The sequence below is a fragment of the Rhinolophus sinicus genome, linkage group LG16 (genome assembly GCF_036562045.2).
Source record: "Rhinolophus sinicus isolate RSC01 linkage group LG16, ASM3656204v1, whole genome shotgun sequence".
NCBI lineage: Eukaryota > Metazoa > Chordata > Mammalia > Chiroptera > Rhinolophidae > Rhinolophus > Rhinolophus sinicus.
In genome coordinates, this window is record NC_133765.1 from 16,255,669 (window position 1) to 16,272,853 (window position 17,185).

The following is a 17,185-nucleotide window of genomic DNA, read 5'->3' on the forward strand; positions in this document are numbered from 1 at the left end:
ACTTTGCTGAAGGGTGGCCGGAAGAGACTGTCAGGAAGCCACCATCTATTGGGAGGAGGGAGTGAAGGTCTGGGATTAGTGCCTCCTCCCCACAGCCTCAGTTGCTGGACCCCTCAATACAGAGGTTGCCAGTGCACTCAAGGCTTCACCTAGCGGACCTCCAGCTCCTCATCGACTGCTCGTTTCATTTAGCAGTCTGTTACTGAGCTTACTGGCATGTTGTGCTAGCCGCAGATCGGCCTGAGAACAGCCCCTGCCTTCAAGGAATGCACTACCATAAAGCAACAGTTACAATTCAGTCTTTCTCCTAAAGGAAGAATTGACAGTTTGCTTGAGCAGGCCAGGAACAGCTTTGTGGAGTAAGTAGGTGAATAAACTGAGTCTTAAAACAAGTAGGAGTGTGAAGGGCCACCATTCCAAGCCGAGGAGTGGGGAAGTGTGAGCTCTCACTGCGTGGAAAATATTGCTGTAGGCTGAGAGTTCTGGGGTTTGAGGAGTTAGGAGGCTCAGGAGATGGTAATGGAATGAGGGTGAGCAGGTGCTGACACGTTAGTGCTGTGCTAAGGAATTGAGCCTGTATTTGGCATGTGGCCTGCTTTGAGGTAGTGAAATGCCAAAGTTGGAAAGATCCCCTTAGTCCCTGGAGACAGATCAAGAGCAGAGGAGAGAGGCCAGTTAAGCCATTATGAGAGTTTTGAGCTCTTGGGGTCTGGGGACCTGTCATTTCTCATCCCTATATTCCCACTGTTAGATCACTGCCTGTCACATTGCTCCATAAAATGGTTGAGAATGACCTAGTCAGGCAAGAGATTATAAAGGCCTGCATTAGACAGTGGTAGAAACTGAAAGAGGAAGACGATTCCAGAGAAAGAAGAGAGGGAGCATAGACAGTCATCCTTGATGACTAATTGGATGGAGGGGGTGGGGAGCAGCAATGTGGAAGGAAGGAAATAGGGCGGAATGCTGGGAAACCTCTTAGTACAGTGGAAGGAATGGGGATCGTAGAGTTAGTGGTTCTGGGCACTGCTCTGGAATAGTTGGGACAAATCTGCAGATATTGCAGAATCAATGAACTGTATATATATATGCACTGGAGTTGTCTATAGATGACATCTTGAGGGATGGTCCATTTCAGGGCTGCAGCAAGATGCCCCCTCCCCTGCCCTGAAAGATTCCTCTTTGGGGAAACCCAGAATGTAAGAACAGGAAGAATGAGGAGTTGTAATCAAAGAAAATTGGGAGGGTGGGGGAGTGTCTAAGGGCTGGGAGGGTGATTGAAGAGTCTTTGGGTATCAGGGACTGACTGACTGGATACCTCACAATTCAGCTTTCTGCTTCCAGGGAAACTAGGCTCCTTTTTTCCCAGATTGCTGCTTGTGTATTGGTTTTCTATTGCTGCCGTAACAAATTACCACAAATACAGTGTCTTAAAGCAACATAAATTTATTATCTGACAGTTTCTGTAGATCAGAGGTCTAGGTGGGCTCACCTGACTTCTGCTTAGGGTCATACAAGGGCTGAAATCAAGAGGTTGGCAGGGATGCATTTTTTCCTGGGGGCTCGGGGGTAGAATTTGCTTTCAAGCTCATTCAGGTTGTTGGCCAAGTTCAGTTCCATGCAGTTGTAGGACTGAGGTGTCCTCATTCCTTATTGGCTGTTTGTTAGTCAGGGGTCAGTCTTGGTTCCTAGAGGCTGCCTTCATTCTTTCTCATACTTTCTATGTGGCTCCCTCCAGCAAGGGTGGATTCTTCCGTGCATCTCTGACTTAAGTCAGAGAAAATTCTCTGCCAAAGGCTCCGATTAGATTGGGCCCACTTGGATAATCCAGGACGATATCCCTATTGTGACGTCTGTAACCTTAATTACCTCTGGAAAAGTCCCTTCTGCCACATAATGTAGCTATTCACAGGTTTCCCAGATTCGATCCTGGACATCTTTGAGGAGTTTTTCTGCCTCCCACTGCTGGCATGAGCGGTTTCAAACGCCGTCTTCTAACGTGGTGTGGGTGTTCTTAATGTGATTCTTGGTGCCTGGATTTATTGTGTTCACAGGGTTAAGAAAAGGGGATTGAGGTTAGGATACTTGACATTGGGTTGGGATACTTGACATTGGGTTGGGATTCTTGACATACTATTAATTCTCATTTTCTTCAGTGTTTGTGCTGTTGTTTAAAAGTTGGCCATCTTCGGAAATGTTTTGAACCCAAGTGATTTATAGTTGAGTGAGGGAATAAAGAAAGCATAATGAAGAACTGGAAAGTTTCAGTGGAAGAGAAAGTATCTGATAGTTGGTTCACTATCTCTGCTTAGCTCTTGGGTATCTACCAAGAGAACAATGCTTCAGAGAGAGCTAAATAAACTTGTCTCCCGGCCTCCACTGAGAAAAAGTGGGTGGGAGAGCCCTGCGGGAGCTCTCTAATACAGCCTCCTCTTGGCCCTCCGCTGCTGCTTCCTCATCTCAGCCCGTCCTGGACTGCTGCCTCCCTCGCTGTGTGCTGTCCTGCTGAAAACTAGCAGTGACTTTCCATAATATTAGAACAAAACTCCAGATGGCCCACTCTCAGCCCCTCATCATGGCCTATTCTCTAGCCACCTCTTCTTATATCCCCACCCTGTTCCAGCCTCTCTGGTCTCTCAGCTTCTTGAACATTCCAAATTCTTTCTTCATTCTCTCTTTAAACAATGTATTATCAAGTATTTAAGGTATTTGACAATGAGTAGACTCCCTCCACTATATTCATGACCAGCTCCTTCTCTTCGTTTAGGTGGCTGCTTAAGTATCAAATTCTCAGGAACCTTTCCTGCCCACCTTGCCTAAAGTGGGTCACCCCTCTGATATATTGTGTTTCAGCCTCTTAGTTTCCTGTAGGACCCCAGTCCTATGAAACATGGCACCTGGCATGTAAAACGCTTGTTGAGGAGTGCAGGAGGGTTTTCCTGGGACTTTGTGCACCAGGCTCTCGTACGACAGTGGCCTCCTTTATCTGTGCCAACGTGCATTGCAAAGCTCCGGCACCCCACTTTCTCCACTCGCTAGCTGAGTAACCTTGGGCAGGATACTTTCTGGATCGTCTCCCTTACCTATGAAATGGCAGGAGTCCACTGTGTCTCAGGAAAGGTGGGAGGGAAAAACTCGAGCCCTAGTGGAGGGCTCAGAACTCAGTGGTGAGTTCCCTGAAACCTCTTCCCTGGGCCCCTGTAGGAGTTGGAGCCTTGGATGGTTAGGGGAGCCTGGTTAGGGGAAAGGAGCCTGTGGGGAGGGTAGTTGTGAAACTGTTGCTGGATTCATCTTGGCTTTTCGTCTTACTCCCACTCTCCCTGCAGGACCACAGGAGAAGCCCCTTAGGGTCCCTGAGCCGGTCTCTGTGGGCCTTGGGCCTTCCTCATGGGGTTTTTGGATTAGTGTTGAGCCTGTGTCTGGTCTATAGGCTCCCGGAGAACGAGCATTTCTGTGTAGTGAGCAGCATGCACCTGACATAGAGTAGATAAGTGGTGAGTAAATGAAAGAACTTCGGGCCTGCCCGGGTGGCTCAGGTGGTCGGAGCACCGTGCTCCTAGTGCTGAGGTTGCTGGTTCGATTCCCACATGGGTCAGTGAGCTGCGCCCTCTACAGCTGAGATTGTGAACAATGGCTCTCCTTGGGGCTGGGCTGCCTTCAGCAGCCCAAGGTTGGCGTGAGCTGCTGTGAGCTGCTGCGGGCTACCATGTGCTGCCATGAGCGGCCAGTGGCCAGAGTCAGTGGCCGGCAGCCAGGGAGAGCTGCCGTGAGCTGCCATGAGCTGCCATGAGCGGCCAACAGACGACTGGCGACCGACTGTCTCAGCTGGGGGGGCGCAAGGCTCATACATAACACCAGCATGGGCCAGGGAGCTGTGTCCTACACAACTAGACTGAGAAGCAACGGCTTGAACTGGAGTGGGGGGAAGGCGGAAGAACGGGGGAAAAAAAGGACTTCATCAATCACTTCTTCCCAGTTCTTTAAAATTTTTGCCGTCTTATTCTTGAGACTTTTATACCTCCCACCCCTCAATACAGCAGATTTCACAGATAAGCGTGGAATAAATAAATGTTTGTTGGGCTGAACAGATTGCAGAGGGAAACAGACCCTGAGGGGAGGGCAGTCCCGTATCAGGGTTCTAGTGAAGTGCCAGCGGGGCTCAGGGAGCATGGGGGGAGTCAGGCAGACGGGTCAGCCCCCTTTTCTGCTAAAGCCCCCAAGGGAGATGATTGTGATCTCCAGGTCAGGGACATAGGAGAGGTGGAGATTTCAGCCTTGATGGTAAGGAGAAAGCCAGCTGCTGTATAGGCAGAAACAAAACAAAGCAAGAACCAGAAGGATCAAAGCACAAACTGAGCAGCAACTGCTGAGAGTCTGGCGAGACCCTCAGTGGGATGGCGCGAGCCTGAGACTAGCGCTTCCAGGTCCTGCCTGGGAGTGGGCCCTCCTCCGGCAGAAACGAGTAAGTCTGGCCGGAGCTTTTTCTGTGGCTGATCCTACTCAGGCCTCCCAATCGCCCTGTGCCCTCCTGGTGCAACTCTGGCCTTTGTTTTTCAGTGGGGAAGTAGCTGAACCCGTCCGCTTTCTTTATAGCCTGGTGTCTAAGTGACGGGGCTGGTTTCTTTGTATAAGCCACTACTAGAAGGCTTGCTCCCGAGGCCAGCGGCCCTGTGTAATCACCTTGAAGCCCCAGTGCCCCTGATGGCAATCAGGAAATGATTGTTGAGACACTGGCTTTCGAGTCCTGACCCTTGGCTCTACTGCCTCTAGACCAGGAGTGACAGTGACCCAAGGGGACACAAGGCCTCAGTCATCTAGCTGCTCCGGAGACTGGGGCTTTCTCAGCAGCAGCAATAGCAGCAGCTGACATGTAATGTGTGTGTGGGGGGCGCTATGCCAAGCCCTGTTGCAAGAGTTGACATGTTAGCTCATTGAGGCTCGTGCTTGCGCTGCCGGCAGATGCACTTGTCACTCCCATTTTTAAGATGAGGAAACTGAGGCACAGAAGAGCGGATGCTGCTACTTGTAGTTATACTCTGCATATTATAAATGAGTTCTTACTGAACTGCAGCAGGACAGGAGAGGCAAATCGCCTTTTAATAATCTTTGAAAGAGAAGTCACACCTTTTTGGGGGCAGGGGTGGAGAGGAGGGATGGCAGCTGGACGTTCACCCAAGCGAGGCGCACTGCAGGAGTCTGTGCGAGGAGCCTGCTGCTGGCGGGCGTCCTGTTGGCAGTTTTAGCAACTCCACGTGGGTCACTGGACCCCAGCTAGTGGCTGGCCCTCCTGCCACTGTTTGGCACAGCACTGTGGGCATAGCACAGCAAGCCCTTCCTGACCTCCGGCCTCCACACAGGCTGCGGCCAGTCCCTGAACTTCCCAGCGCCCTTTTGTAGGGGCTGCACCCACCCCTACGTCCATTCCTGACGAGAGCCTTCTAAGTGTCACTGCCATGCTTGACGAGGTGGCTGTGGCTAGTCTGGGACCTGTGTTGGGCTTTCGGGGGTGGGAAGGACCATGACCACATGGTCATCTGTCACAAAGGACAAGGGGGGACCTGCCCCCTTTAAAGCCTTCCTCGGGGCAGTCGTGTTGGGTACATACCCAGAGGGTACATTTTTAAAGGAATTCTGATGAATTTTTAAAAATTGAAACTGGAAAGTTTAAATCATAAAACCAAGTAGTATAGTTTAAAGACCCCAATATGCCCATGTACCCACCACTCAGCTTTGAGTTATCAACTCTTGCTTCATGGGCTCCATCCCCTGCTCCAATTATTTTCATGTTTTGAATGTTTGAGTGGCCACCCAGTGCCTGTGGATTCACCTGTGAGCCTAGCTCCTTCCTCCCGGGTCTGCACCTGCACACCCAGCCCGCCATCCTGTGCTGCCCCGGCTCCTCCCTCACAAGAGTCCATCTCTTTCTCACCCTGGAGGCTCTGCACCCATCCCACCCGCGGCTGAGAACTGCAATCCCATTCCACTCCTTCTCCCGGGACACTGGGGCCCCCACTGCCCCCTGCTCTTCATACAGGCTCTTACTGGTTTGCATTTGCATTGTTTGAGCTGTTTCCCCTAATCTGAATCCCTCAGGGCACAAGCCAGCGTTTGGGAGTCGGAGTGGATCCCCTGTTCAGGCTCTGGTGATAGTGGCCTAACCCGCAGGGCTTCCCCCTCAGCTGGAGTAAGTCCTGACCCCAGGCGAGGGAAGACGCAGGCATCCTCACAAGCCCCTGCTGGGGCACAGAAATTAGGTCATTTTTCTGGAAGGCTGGCAACCCGTTTATCCCAGTAACCTTCACATTCAAATGTCCCTTTCTTTAGGCATTTCCTCCAAGGCCGTACGCAGGAGCTGAGGTTCGAGCCTGGTGGTGAGGAGGCTGCTCGTCTCCACATCTTGTCAGGAGTGGGTCAGGGAGACGAGCTGGTGGGAGCTGGCTTCGATTTGTTGTTGTAGCTGCTGGTTGCGGGCTTGCTGCTGCTGCTCAAAACGCGGAGATGCTCCGGGACACGGTGCTGTCAAGAAGGGCAGTCAGCGAGCAGCGTGCTGTGCCACGGGCTGCGTCTTGTTAAACAGACATCTTTAGCTGGTTGTCGGAGTGATTTTAATTCTCTTTGTAATTTTTAGCATATATATGTATGTGTATTTTTGTTCACAGTAAGCATAGTGCATCCTTTTGTAATCAGAAATCTTTTGAAGCAGTAGACCCTGTCTGCCAGCGGAGAGCAGGTGGCTGTGGTCACAGACAGCTGCCATAAGGCGGAAAGTCCCCATGTGCTCTGCCTTCAGGGTGCTGTCCTCTCACCTGGGCCCCGAGTGCCAGTACAATCTTCTTAAGATGCTTCTGTCCTTTCCACCCCACAAAGAAGCATTCCCCTTTCACTCTGAAGCTGCCTTTCCAGCCGACACTCCCTCCGTGTAAGAGCCCCAGCTAGACGCTCCCTGCTCCGTGCTGGCCCCCTGGACACCGTCATGGCTGGCTCTCCCTCTGTCACGCTGTCTCCTCCCTGTTGGAGGTTTGCCCGTGGCCTCATCCCCTCCTTTTGAGCCCTGATGGCTCAGCCCACTGCGGTTCCTACTTCCTTTTGAGTTTGTAGAGCCCTCATTGGGTGCATCCTGGCCTGAACTGAACGATGAACTCTTTTTTGCTATTTTTACACACTTTTTTCCCCTTTGCCAACAGTATTATAAATTCCTTGAGTGTAGGAGCTGGTCTTATACCTACCTTCACAGCTCGTTTAGCTCCTAGGAGGGTGCGCTGGCAGCTTGCTGGGGTCTTTCTCTGCCAGTGCCACCTAAACACAGAACTGCTTCTCATCTGAGCGCTGCTTTTTCTCCTCCTCCTCCCCCTCCCCACTCCTCCTCCTCCTCCTCCTCCTTCATTTGAGACATTTATTTAAAGACAAAGGGGAGTCCAGACTATTACTAGATGGTTCTATTTAACATATAAGCAAATGAGTTCCTAGTCCTGGAGAACGAAGGGGGATGCACTCGGAACCCAGGCTGAATCATCTCGAAACCCACCTTGAGGGGGATGCCCAACCTCCACTTCAGTAATGAGTCTTCCTAACCTGGGCTGGGCCTGTTAACGAAGCTCCGGGATTGAATGAGTTAAGTAGCTCAACGTGGATTTAGAGCATTGAGTCTTTGGAGAAGTCCTTTGACACCTCTAAGTCCCGATTCTCTTTTTGTGTTGAGAATGTTGCAAACATGTCAGAGTTGCAAGAATAGTAGAGAGCGCTTGGGCGTACCCTTCCCTCGGAGTCAACACTTCTCGCTTGCAAGCGTTTTCTTGCTGCCCATCATTGATAAATAGTAGCCGGATGCTGTCTTGCTCCCTTCTCCTTCTGGACCTTTTGGCCCCACCCGGCTCTGCGTTGGAATGTGCCATCGGGGTGGGGGCAGGTGTGACCTGGCTGCAGGTCAGCCTTTGAGCTGAGCCGCTTGCATCCAGTCCAGGAGAGGGACAGCAAGGTGGGCTGATCCGAAAGGCCCCCGCCTCGGGCTCGTGCTCTTCCTAATCTGCGTACCCCTACTCCTCCCCGTGTATCCCCCCGTGGGTGTGGGGAGGCAGTGCTTGTTGGTTAAGAAATGGTTTATCCCCATCCCCGCTGTCATTCTGTTCTGCTCTCTCCTTTCCAACTTCCTTTCTTCAGTCCTCATCAGAGGGGACATTTGGGGAAGTGATCTGGCCTGTGTGTGGGTGGGAGCCCCTGTTATAAAGTAGAAAGAATGCTGGGCTTACCCTGAGAAGCCCTGGTGGAGCACCCTGGGTCTTTCCGTCACCACAGGTTTGCTTCGCTTCACGCTCGGGAGGATTCATGGCTGGCTCAGTGCTGCCCATGCGAGTCTGGAATCCCAGCCTGGTTGGAGTTCAGGCACACGGCCATTCAAGTCCAAGCCCAAGGATGGGGCGGGGGCGGGGTCCCGGGCCAGGGCGCAGGCCCTGCTTCTCTCGTGAGGTGTTTATATGGAACATAACAGACCTACTACAGTGCACGTCACGAGGACACGACTCTTGAGCATGACTGCATTAAATGAATGTTCACACATGTCCGTGCCCCCCTCGCCACCATCCAGATCTGCACCTTGAACAGGCCCAGCGCCCAGCAGGCTCCTCCTTGTGCTTCAGGCAGCGCAGACCCTGTCCCGCTCCTCTGACTTCCCTGCCCACAGAAACATTTTTCTTAAACTTCCTGTCATTGGAATTGCACTGTCCAGTCTTGTGTCTGGCTTCTCTCATTCAACGCCACGTCTGTGAAATTTATCCTCGGAGGTAGCAGTTCTTGTTTATGCCTCGTGTCATTCCATGGCATGACTACCCCGATTGCTTTTCTGTGCTGCGCTTGATGGTCACTGGGGTTAGTTCCAGTTGCTGGCTCTGTGAATACGGCGCCAGGGGTGTTCTGGGTCATGTCTTCTGATGGGTACATGTGCTTAGTCTCTGGGCTGTGCACTCAGGGCTGGGTCCAGGGTGTGGCCTCAGCAGTAGCAGTCTGCCAGTTTTCCCAGGTGGCACAAATTTCCATTCCCACCAGCCATGTGGGGGGGTTGTGCTTCAGACATCGTGCCAACATCTGGCATTGTCAGGGAACCTGCCTTTATGACAAGCACCCTTGTTGATCCTGAATGCACTCTCAAATTTGAGCCCCTTTGGGTGCAGAGACACTGGGAATGGAAAGAATGATCTCGGAGGGAGAGAAGCTATGAGGAAGGAAACTGTAGAATTTGGTGACTGTGTACGTGCGCGCGGGAGGAGAAAGCAAGGGTGTGCATCCCAGACGGAGATGAGCCCTGGTTCTGTGCTGATTCTGAGAGGTGGGGTGCAAGGTGATGTGTGCAGAGTGTGTGGGGGTGTCAACCCTCCAAGGAGAAAAAGACAGCAGCCAGTGGGAGATGCATGGAGCAAACCTGGAAAAGCAGTCAGCTTCAGGAGCGCCGTGGGTGGGCTGGCCTCCTCCTCGGTGGGGGCGGCAGAGGAGGCTGAGCAGAGGGCCCTGGAGGAGGGCTTTGGTGGGCAGAGCAGATGTGGAAAAAGACTAGGGGGAGAGGCCTATGTGGGCACGAGGAAGCCAGTCCTAGCTGCTCGGGCCTGTCTCCGCCTCCTGCTTCGGTCAGTGTGTTAGGCCCTGTGGGTGCAGCACTCCGTTCCCTTCCAGATAACATTGTAGAAGATTTCAAAACAGGAAGGCGCTTTCCATAATCTCTGTGCCCAGAGATGGCCATTACTGACGTTTTGATCTATTTCCTCCAGTCCTGTTTCTGTGTTCGTATAACTTGGTCTGTTTTTTGAATATGTAAATACATCCAGCTAAATCTGTATTTTTAAGTGGAATTCGGCTCTAAGTTCAGTTTGAGTTGTGACTTTCTCATGGCTTAGGTTATGTTAGTGTCCTGGGTGGGACCCGTGTGGCCACATCCCATGTTCATGTGAGGCACTGACCACGCACGCACAGCAAGCACGTGGTGTTGCAGACAACTTCCACGTAGTCACAGAGTCCGGCTCTGTCTGGGTAGCTCAGGACTGGACCAACCTCTGGTTGTGGGAGCAGATTTTTCACGACTTTTTTTGATCAGTTACCACCCTCAGAGGCCCAAGCTCCTCCAGGCTAAGGGGGACCCTGCAGCTGGAGCAACTCAGAGCGCGTGGTCCCTCCCTGTGTGGCAGCCCGGCCTGCCTCAGTGGGGGCACTGTTGAAGGAAAGCCTCCCCCAGGCTCCTCTGCCGCCACCCTGCGTGCCTGACGTGAGCATTTAGTTACTACCTTGTTAAAAGCTCCACGATGGACTTTTCCAAACATTCACTGAAGTAGAGACAACAGAAAAATGTCTCCCAGTTACCTCTAAAGTTAGCAACATACGGCCAGGGTTTCACCCATCGCTCCCCACCATTTCCTGGACTGTTTTAAATCACATCCCAGACACCCTCTGATTCCCACTGCCAGTGCTGGAGTGCAGACCTCTGAAACACCGGACTCCCCCCATCCCCCACCCCTAAATACCGCAAAGTCATGTGGGATGAGCGTTTTCATAAATTCTTGAGTTGACAGTGTCCTTCCCACGTGGTTGCCTGGTGATGAGTGGGACATGCTCGGGGCTGGAACTGGGGTAGTCAGAGTGGTCCCAGGCCTGCAGCCCAGGGGCCACCGCCTGGGCAGGGATCAAGAAGTCACCCCAGCTCTCCTGGTTCTGTTGAGGCCAAACCTCAGAGAAGCTTGAGGCGTCTTCTGAACCCACTCAGCCCGCCCTTTCTTAAGGGCGGTGGTGTTAGGTGTAGTAGGTCTTTCATTGATCTAGTTCATTGGGAATTGAGAAATCTTGAGAGAAGAGACGGTGTTTCTTGTGTTTGCATGACTAAAAAGTTTCTTTCTGCAAGACTAAAATAACCCTTTCCTACATGTAGGTGGCTGGTTAACTTCTGAAATACTTATTTTTATCTTGTTAAAGAATACTTTCATGTTTCTTTAAAAAGTCGGAGAAGCAGAATGCAGAAGTCTGCTAACAGAGAGGTTGCAGTCTGAGATGTAGTTTGGCAAATGCCCCCAGCTACCTGTGAGGTCCAGAAGGTTCCCGCCCCGTCAAGCCCAGGTGTTTGCTTTGGTTACTGCTGGTGGCTGCACGAGCTGTCTCATCATTTCCTGCCTCCAGATGAAACCAGCTGAGGTGCCGGCTGCAAGAAACCGCTGCCTGCTGCAGAATGGGACACCGGGGTCGGGGGAGAAGCTGTGTGGGGACCTGGGGAAGGTCGGCCCCCTAGCCTGGACAGTCAGGCCTGCACAGGGGCTTTGCCGGCCGTGCGGGTGGTGGGGAGACTGCTTTGCTCAGTGGCGCTCTGACTGTACTCAGACTGAGCGGCCCCCTGGGAGAACTGGGGAATGTGTGGTAGGCTTTTCAGGACGTCCTGGGGGTCAAAATTGCCAATGAAGCGGAAGCTTCCTGTCTCCGTGTTGATGGTCAGGAAGGTTTAGAAGGTGAGGGAGACCTTTCTTAGTAACAACGCGCTCATTGACTATTTCTCTATGGCAGAGTCTATAGCACACTCCTTAGGTGCATTTCGTTATTTAACTTTTCATTATTAGTTTTTAATCCAAGTGCTATATGCACATAAAGTTTACAAGCCAAGGAATGATGAAAGACTTGTAAGAAATTGTGGTGGTGCCTACTCCCCGCTCTGTGACTGCCCTTCCTTCTGGCACGTGCCCCGTAACGTGCCTGTGCTGCTCTCTGGAGTCCTTCCGGTTACGATTCTGTGCGTTGTCTGTGGGCTTTCTGTGTGGCTCCCATTACACAGCCCTTATCTCGGCTTCTCCCTTGTGCTGCCAGGGTTTTACCCTCCGGGGAGATGGGTAATTATGCTTATGTTTTGTGCCTACACAGATGACATTCACAGCTGAGCACAGTGGCCTACTATCATCTGTTCTTTTCCCCCCTCGAAAAAAATTGCTTTCTTAAAAATGTGTCTAGGGGCTTGGGTGGGGGAGAAAAAACATGTCTCTAGTTTTCTGTGTACCTGTGACTAACTCTTCCCATATCTTCCAGTCTCCTCTCGGTACAAATACCCCCATGCTCAGTGCTGCCAGGCTGTCTGTCAATTCCAGCTCTTGCCTCGACCTCCCCTTGGAGCTCTCAAGGGCGGCAGCCAGAGGCGTGGTGGGGACAGCCCTCAGCATGCTTGTCTCAAGAGTCACATGGCTGCGTGGCTCCCTTGTTTGGTCTTGTTTCCGGTATCCTGTGTTTTGTTCTTTTTGGTTCTGTCCCTTGTTCTAGCTTCTGGAGAAAGGGCTCATGGAGTTCAATTTCTGGAGGTGGTGTCAATTTGGATGCATGTAGACTTCTGGGTTGCAAGTACTACCTTAAGGCTTGAGAAGCATGTCCCGCTGTTTTCTTGTTTCCACGTCTGTGATGGCCGAGCACTTCTCCTTTCAGCGATCCGCAGGGGGCCTTGCCTCGATCCCAGAACTCAGGTCCTCTGCTTCAGGAAGGGTCCTTCGGATCACCTCATGGGGAAGAATCTAATTCCCTCCACTCCCTGTGCTCACTCTCCCCAGTATTTATTTTGTTTCTTTTTCTTTTTTTGTTTTTTCTTTTTCTTTTTGTTCTCCCCAGTGTTTGAATGTTGGCTCTTTGGGTCCTCTTCTAATTTCCTGCAATTTTTATCTAATTATCTGTTATCCATCTCTTTGTCGTTTAGCTCTACTCTCTGGGAGAGTTCCTCAATTTTATCTCTTGACTTTTCTCTGTAATATGCTTTTACTTATAACACTTTTTTTTTTTTTGTAACCTGACTTTTTCCGTTTTATAGCCTCCTGTTCTCGTTAACTAGATGCAGTGTCTTTATGGATGATAAAGATAGTTTCTTGACATTTTCTTCTTCCTGCTGAATGGACCTTCAGTGATAGCTCCAAATGACGTTTCTTATGGGGTCTTGTTAGGGTGTCTGGGGGCCCTCGGTTGGCTGCTCCCTCCAAGACAGGAGCGCTGAGGAGCGCTGTGAAGGCGCGTGAACTTGTCTGCTGGGAGGTCCACTGGAGGCGCACGTGGCCTCGGGTTCCCTGAGTCTTCCCTCTGGGGCATGGTCTTCCAAATGCTGGACTGCAGGGGAAAGGCCGGGGTGTCGGCGTGCTGGCCCACGCGCTGGGGAGGCCGCGGGCGGGCGGGCGGTGGGTCTCAGTTACGTTGGATCTAGTCTCTCTGAGGGCCATGCAGTCCGCTTCTTTCATTATCCTCCCTGGCCTTTCTCAACTGTGTGGGTTCACTCTGGTCCAGTGACTCTCCATTTTATGCTTTTCCAGAGAATTCCTCCCTCGTCGTCTCCTGGTATAGGGGTGGTTACCCAGCTGTGTGGCGTGGGTGAGGTGACATGGGGTGGCTTTCACCCAGGAATCCTTCCACTCACCCTCAGCCCTGAGCACCTGGCATGCCCTGTCCTGAGCCTTGCAAAGGTCCAGGCTGTCACCGGGTTGGCTCTGAGCCCCATTTCGTGGTTGGCTGGCTGTGTCCATCACTTCTTGGCCATCAGCTTTCCAGCCTCTAAAAATGCTGTTGTTGGGGCCACCACTCCTGTTCTTCCCATCGTTGTGAGTTTGGTTTAGAGAAAAACAAAATCTTTTCTTTCCTTGTGGTTTTAGTGATGTTTTGGGTTGAAACAACATTATTTGTGCAGGTTCAGCCCTTAGTCCAACCTAGAGGTTATATCTTACTTAATTTTATTTTTAAAATGAAATCGTTGCGGGAGTGTATTTATTTGGATTGTGACTTAAGCTAGCTTAATTAAAGTCAAGCACCTCGCGCCTCATGTGGCTTTGTTCTTTCTCTTTTCAGAGGACCAGAACATTACATTTGGAACTGTATGTTTTTCATTCTTGTGGGTCCCTTATCATCCTCCTCTCCGAATAAATTCCTGATTTTTAAAAAATTTGGCACCCAAGAGAGTGTAATATTTGGGGCAAACAAACCAAAATTGCAGTGAAGAAGAGGTCCTTTCTGAATTGAAAATACGAAACCCATAGACATGACGAGAATCAGTCAAGGTTGTGTTGCCCTTTCAGTGCCAGTGGTGGTTTGCTCTCCTTCTGGCCTGTCCTCACTTCCTGGCCCTTCTCCTGGAGGTGGGCTCACAGAATTCCTTGGTGCTAGAGGCAGGCAGACGCTTCCAGACTGTCCTCATCCATGTGCAATGTGTGGTTCCAGCTGGCATTTAGGGAGGGTGCTGGTCTGAGCTGTGCCTTGCCAAACATACAGCACCCCTGGGCTGCAGCACACGTGCTGGGACCTGGTCCCTGAACGCGCAGGGCCATTGCACAGGCCTGAGGTGAGAGTGGGGTGGGCATTGCCCTGAGCAGCCCTATGGGGAAGCAGGGCTTCCAGAGCCTCACCCCTCAAACGTCAGGCTGGGCCTGAGCTGCCGAGGGCCCGGATTATCAGGGCAACTTTTCCTGTCTCCCTGGTAAATGGCTGGTAAGAGTGTGGTAGAAATCTTTTATAATCTGGCAAAATCTTTTTGCCTTTATGGTGTCCACTTTTGGCGATGTGCTTAGGAAAAGCACATCTCACTGTTGTGTAACTATTCTCCTGTTGTCGTCTACTACTTTGATGATTGGAGTTTTTACACAGGGTAAAGGGTCACACACATGAGCTGTGAGCTTCTGTCCCATGTGCAGGTGGCAGTTCACCAGAAGGCTTCTCTTGCGGGGTGCGGAGCTGGCAGAAACGCCTTCCGCATGAGGGTCAGTGGGTTGATGAGTTTTGTGGTTCTCAAATCAGGAGTAGTTTCCTCTGGGCAGAACGAAAGTCTGTCACACAGACAGATGGGCCGAAGGCGTCCTGTGCACTTGAGGTCAGGTGGGTGACTGTCATCCAGGGAGGAAAGAATCTTCCTGCTTTAGACACCATCAGGAGACCAGAGGTACTCGGTCCCCTGGGAATTCAAGCACTTATTCGACAATGGGAAAGGATGTTTGACAGGAGACAAGGGCAGCGTTGCAGAGGATGGTCTCAGGAAAGGTGAGAGGGCCCTTGGGTGTGAACCAGGGTCCTTGGGAATGGAGTGTGGATGGGAATCAGGCAGCTGAGGGCCGGGGAGGCTGCTTAATGCTTCTCCTCCTCAGCGGACCTGTGTAAAGGCCCTTCCTGAGAAGTGTACAGCCCACAGGCGCTGTGGAGCTTGGCACCCGTGGGGGCACACTTCCAGGTACTTCCGAGTTCCAGGGGGAGCCTGAGGGAGCCGTGCGTGCTCACTGCTGTCATCTGCTAGGAAGGGGGCGGCACCAGCGTCACTGGTGTTGGAGGTATTTGGGGATGCAGTCATCCGTGCAGTGAGGCGGACTGTTCTCTGATTTCTTTAACACACGTTAGTGCTGCTTCTGGCCAAGTGGCTGGCGGCGTTGACTTCTGTCATCCTCAGCATGGCCCTGGGACGTGGGCACTGGCAACCGTCCTCCCTCTGCAGATGAGGACGTGTAGGCGCTGCAAGGTGGTGCCTTATCCAGGGCCATCAGCTGGGGACAGGAGTGGCAAGGGGCAGACTGAGGCATTAGCACACTTTGAGCTGACGTCCACGTGTACCTTCCCAAGGACACACAGGTGGCTTTGTCCTGCACTGATTCAGATGACAAGGCCTAGGACCGGACTCCGGTTGACAAATGGAGTTTCCCACTTTGGGAGCAGGGCGGAGGCACAGAAGAGCAGGCTGGGCCTGTCCTCACGCTCCGGGCCCTGTGCATCGCCCTGCGTCCCAGCACAGCCCTTGCAGAGCGCTCCTTTATGAAGAGGCCTCGCTGGAGGGTGGAGCGCCTCTCCTGAGACCCGGAGCTGGCGAGTGGCCAGGTCGGAACTGGAGCCCCGGTCTGTGTGATTCCGGAGCCCAGGCCCTTCCTCCTCTGTCTATTTCCTGACAGGTCCAGCTGCCCAGCGCTTCCGCCCGCCCCGGCACATGCCTTTTTCCGGCCGCCCTGGCCACTGCAGCCTGGACGTACTTGTTCAAGGCTTGCTCTCCTCCGTGCCTGCCACACTGATTCTCAGGGTTTGCACGTCATGTTCCAAAATACACGGCACTCCCACTCCTTGTGTTACAAGTAGCCAGTGTTTTGTCTGCTGCTGGTTACTGCCTGCTGCGTACAGAGGTGGATACCTAGTCTGCTCGCAACGTGCTCAGAGGACAGTGGGGCCGGCAGACAAGAAAGGAGCAATTCCCACAGGAGGTGCCACAGGTGTGGTAAAGGGATCACAGGGTTTCTGTGAAGCCCCGAGGGGGGTGCCGAGTGGGAGCAAGGTTGGCGGGCCCAGCCAATAGGGTGTGGTGGGACAGCGCGCTGGGCAGCAGGGCCCTGGGAGAGTGAGCAGGGTGGGCAAGGGAGCAGACTCCTCAGCGGACGGGCTGCCTGCCTGCCTGCCGTGAGGCTCTCCCCACACTCACCGCCACCAGCGTGTGGCTTAGGGAGCTGACAGGAGGCAGGGTGGGAATGGGACCTGGAGACAGATCGTCACAGGTGCAGTGGGAGATAGGGTGAGGATTTGAACTTAGAGAATGGAGGTCAGAATTGGGGACTGAAGAGCGCGTTCCCAGGTTTCCGATCTGGGCGATGGGTGGGCCCAAAGCTAAGGTTGCAGGGTGTTTTGTTGGTGTGCCACCGCCTTCTGTGCAGGTGGGATCTGGACAGTAAGGGCCTCCTCCAGTTCCTAGTTGGGGAGCTCACGGGGCCGCCCTCAGGAGGCTCCGGTCCAAACCAGATGCCGTGGCACCCTGACTAGGCGGACAGTTGTAGCTGTGGCGACCAGGAGGAAGCTAGACCGAGGGGACTGTGGAGCCCAGGTCGCAGCAAGAGGCCATCGGCTCTGAGCAGCCGGTCCTCTGCCCATCTCCTCAGAGGTCTCATCATGCCCAGGCAGCGGCCACCAGACAGAGCCCTTCCGTTACGGTGCTAACGCCTCCCTGGCAGCCTTGAGTTTGGTGGTGGCTGGCTTGGTATTGGCACTGGCAGGATGGCCATGTAGGGTCTGTCTTTGTGAGCTGACACCACTTTCCTCCCTGACCTTCCCCGGCTGGGCGGCCCAGACCTCAGGGCTCGCTGTGTGGGGGTGGCGCTGACCTGGCTGTACCGGTTCTCCTCAGCTGTGTCTCTGAGACTCACCTGTGTTTGGGGTTGCCTCCTTGTAGGGTAGTTGGCCTTTGTTTAGGAACAGTTGCTAG

General features: G+C 52.7%; 1 protein-coding gene across 3 annotated transcripts in view; it reads left to right on the plus strand.

The window, feature by feature from the left end:
* The window catches only part of MED15 (mediator complex subunit 15), a 59,284-nt gene that overhangs the window by 702 nt on the left and 41,397 nt on the right, over nucleotides 1-17,185 (plus strand). Inside the window, exon 1 of one of the 3 annotated variants that reach the window (XM_074321772.1) lies at nucleotides 16,188-16,205. The exons of the other annotated variants lie outside the window; for them this stretch is intronic. The gene's annotated coding sequence lies outside the window, so the exon portion shown is untranslated. Of the gene's footprint in view, nucleotides 1-16,187; nucleotides 16,206-17,185 lie in introns of those variants that run through there. 3 annotated transcript variants of the gene reach the window in all.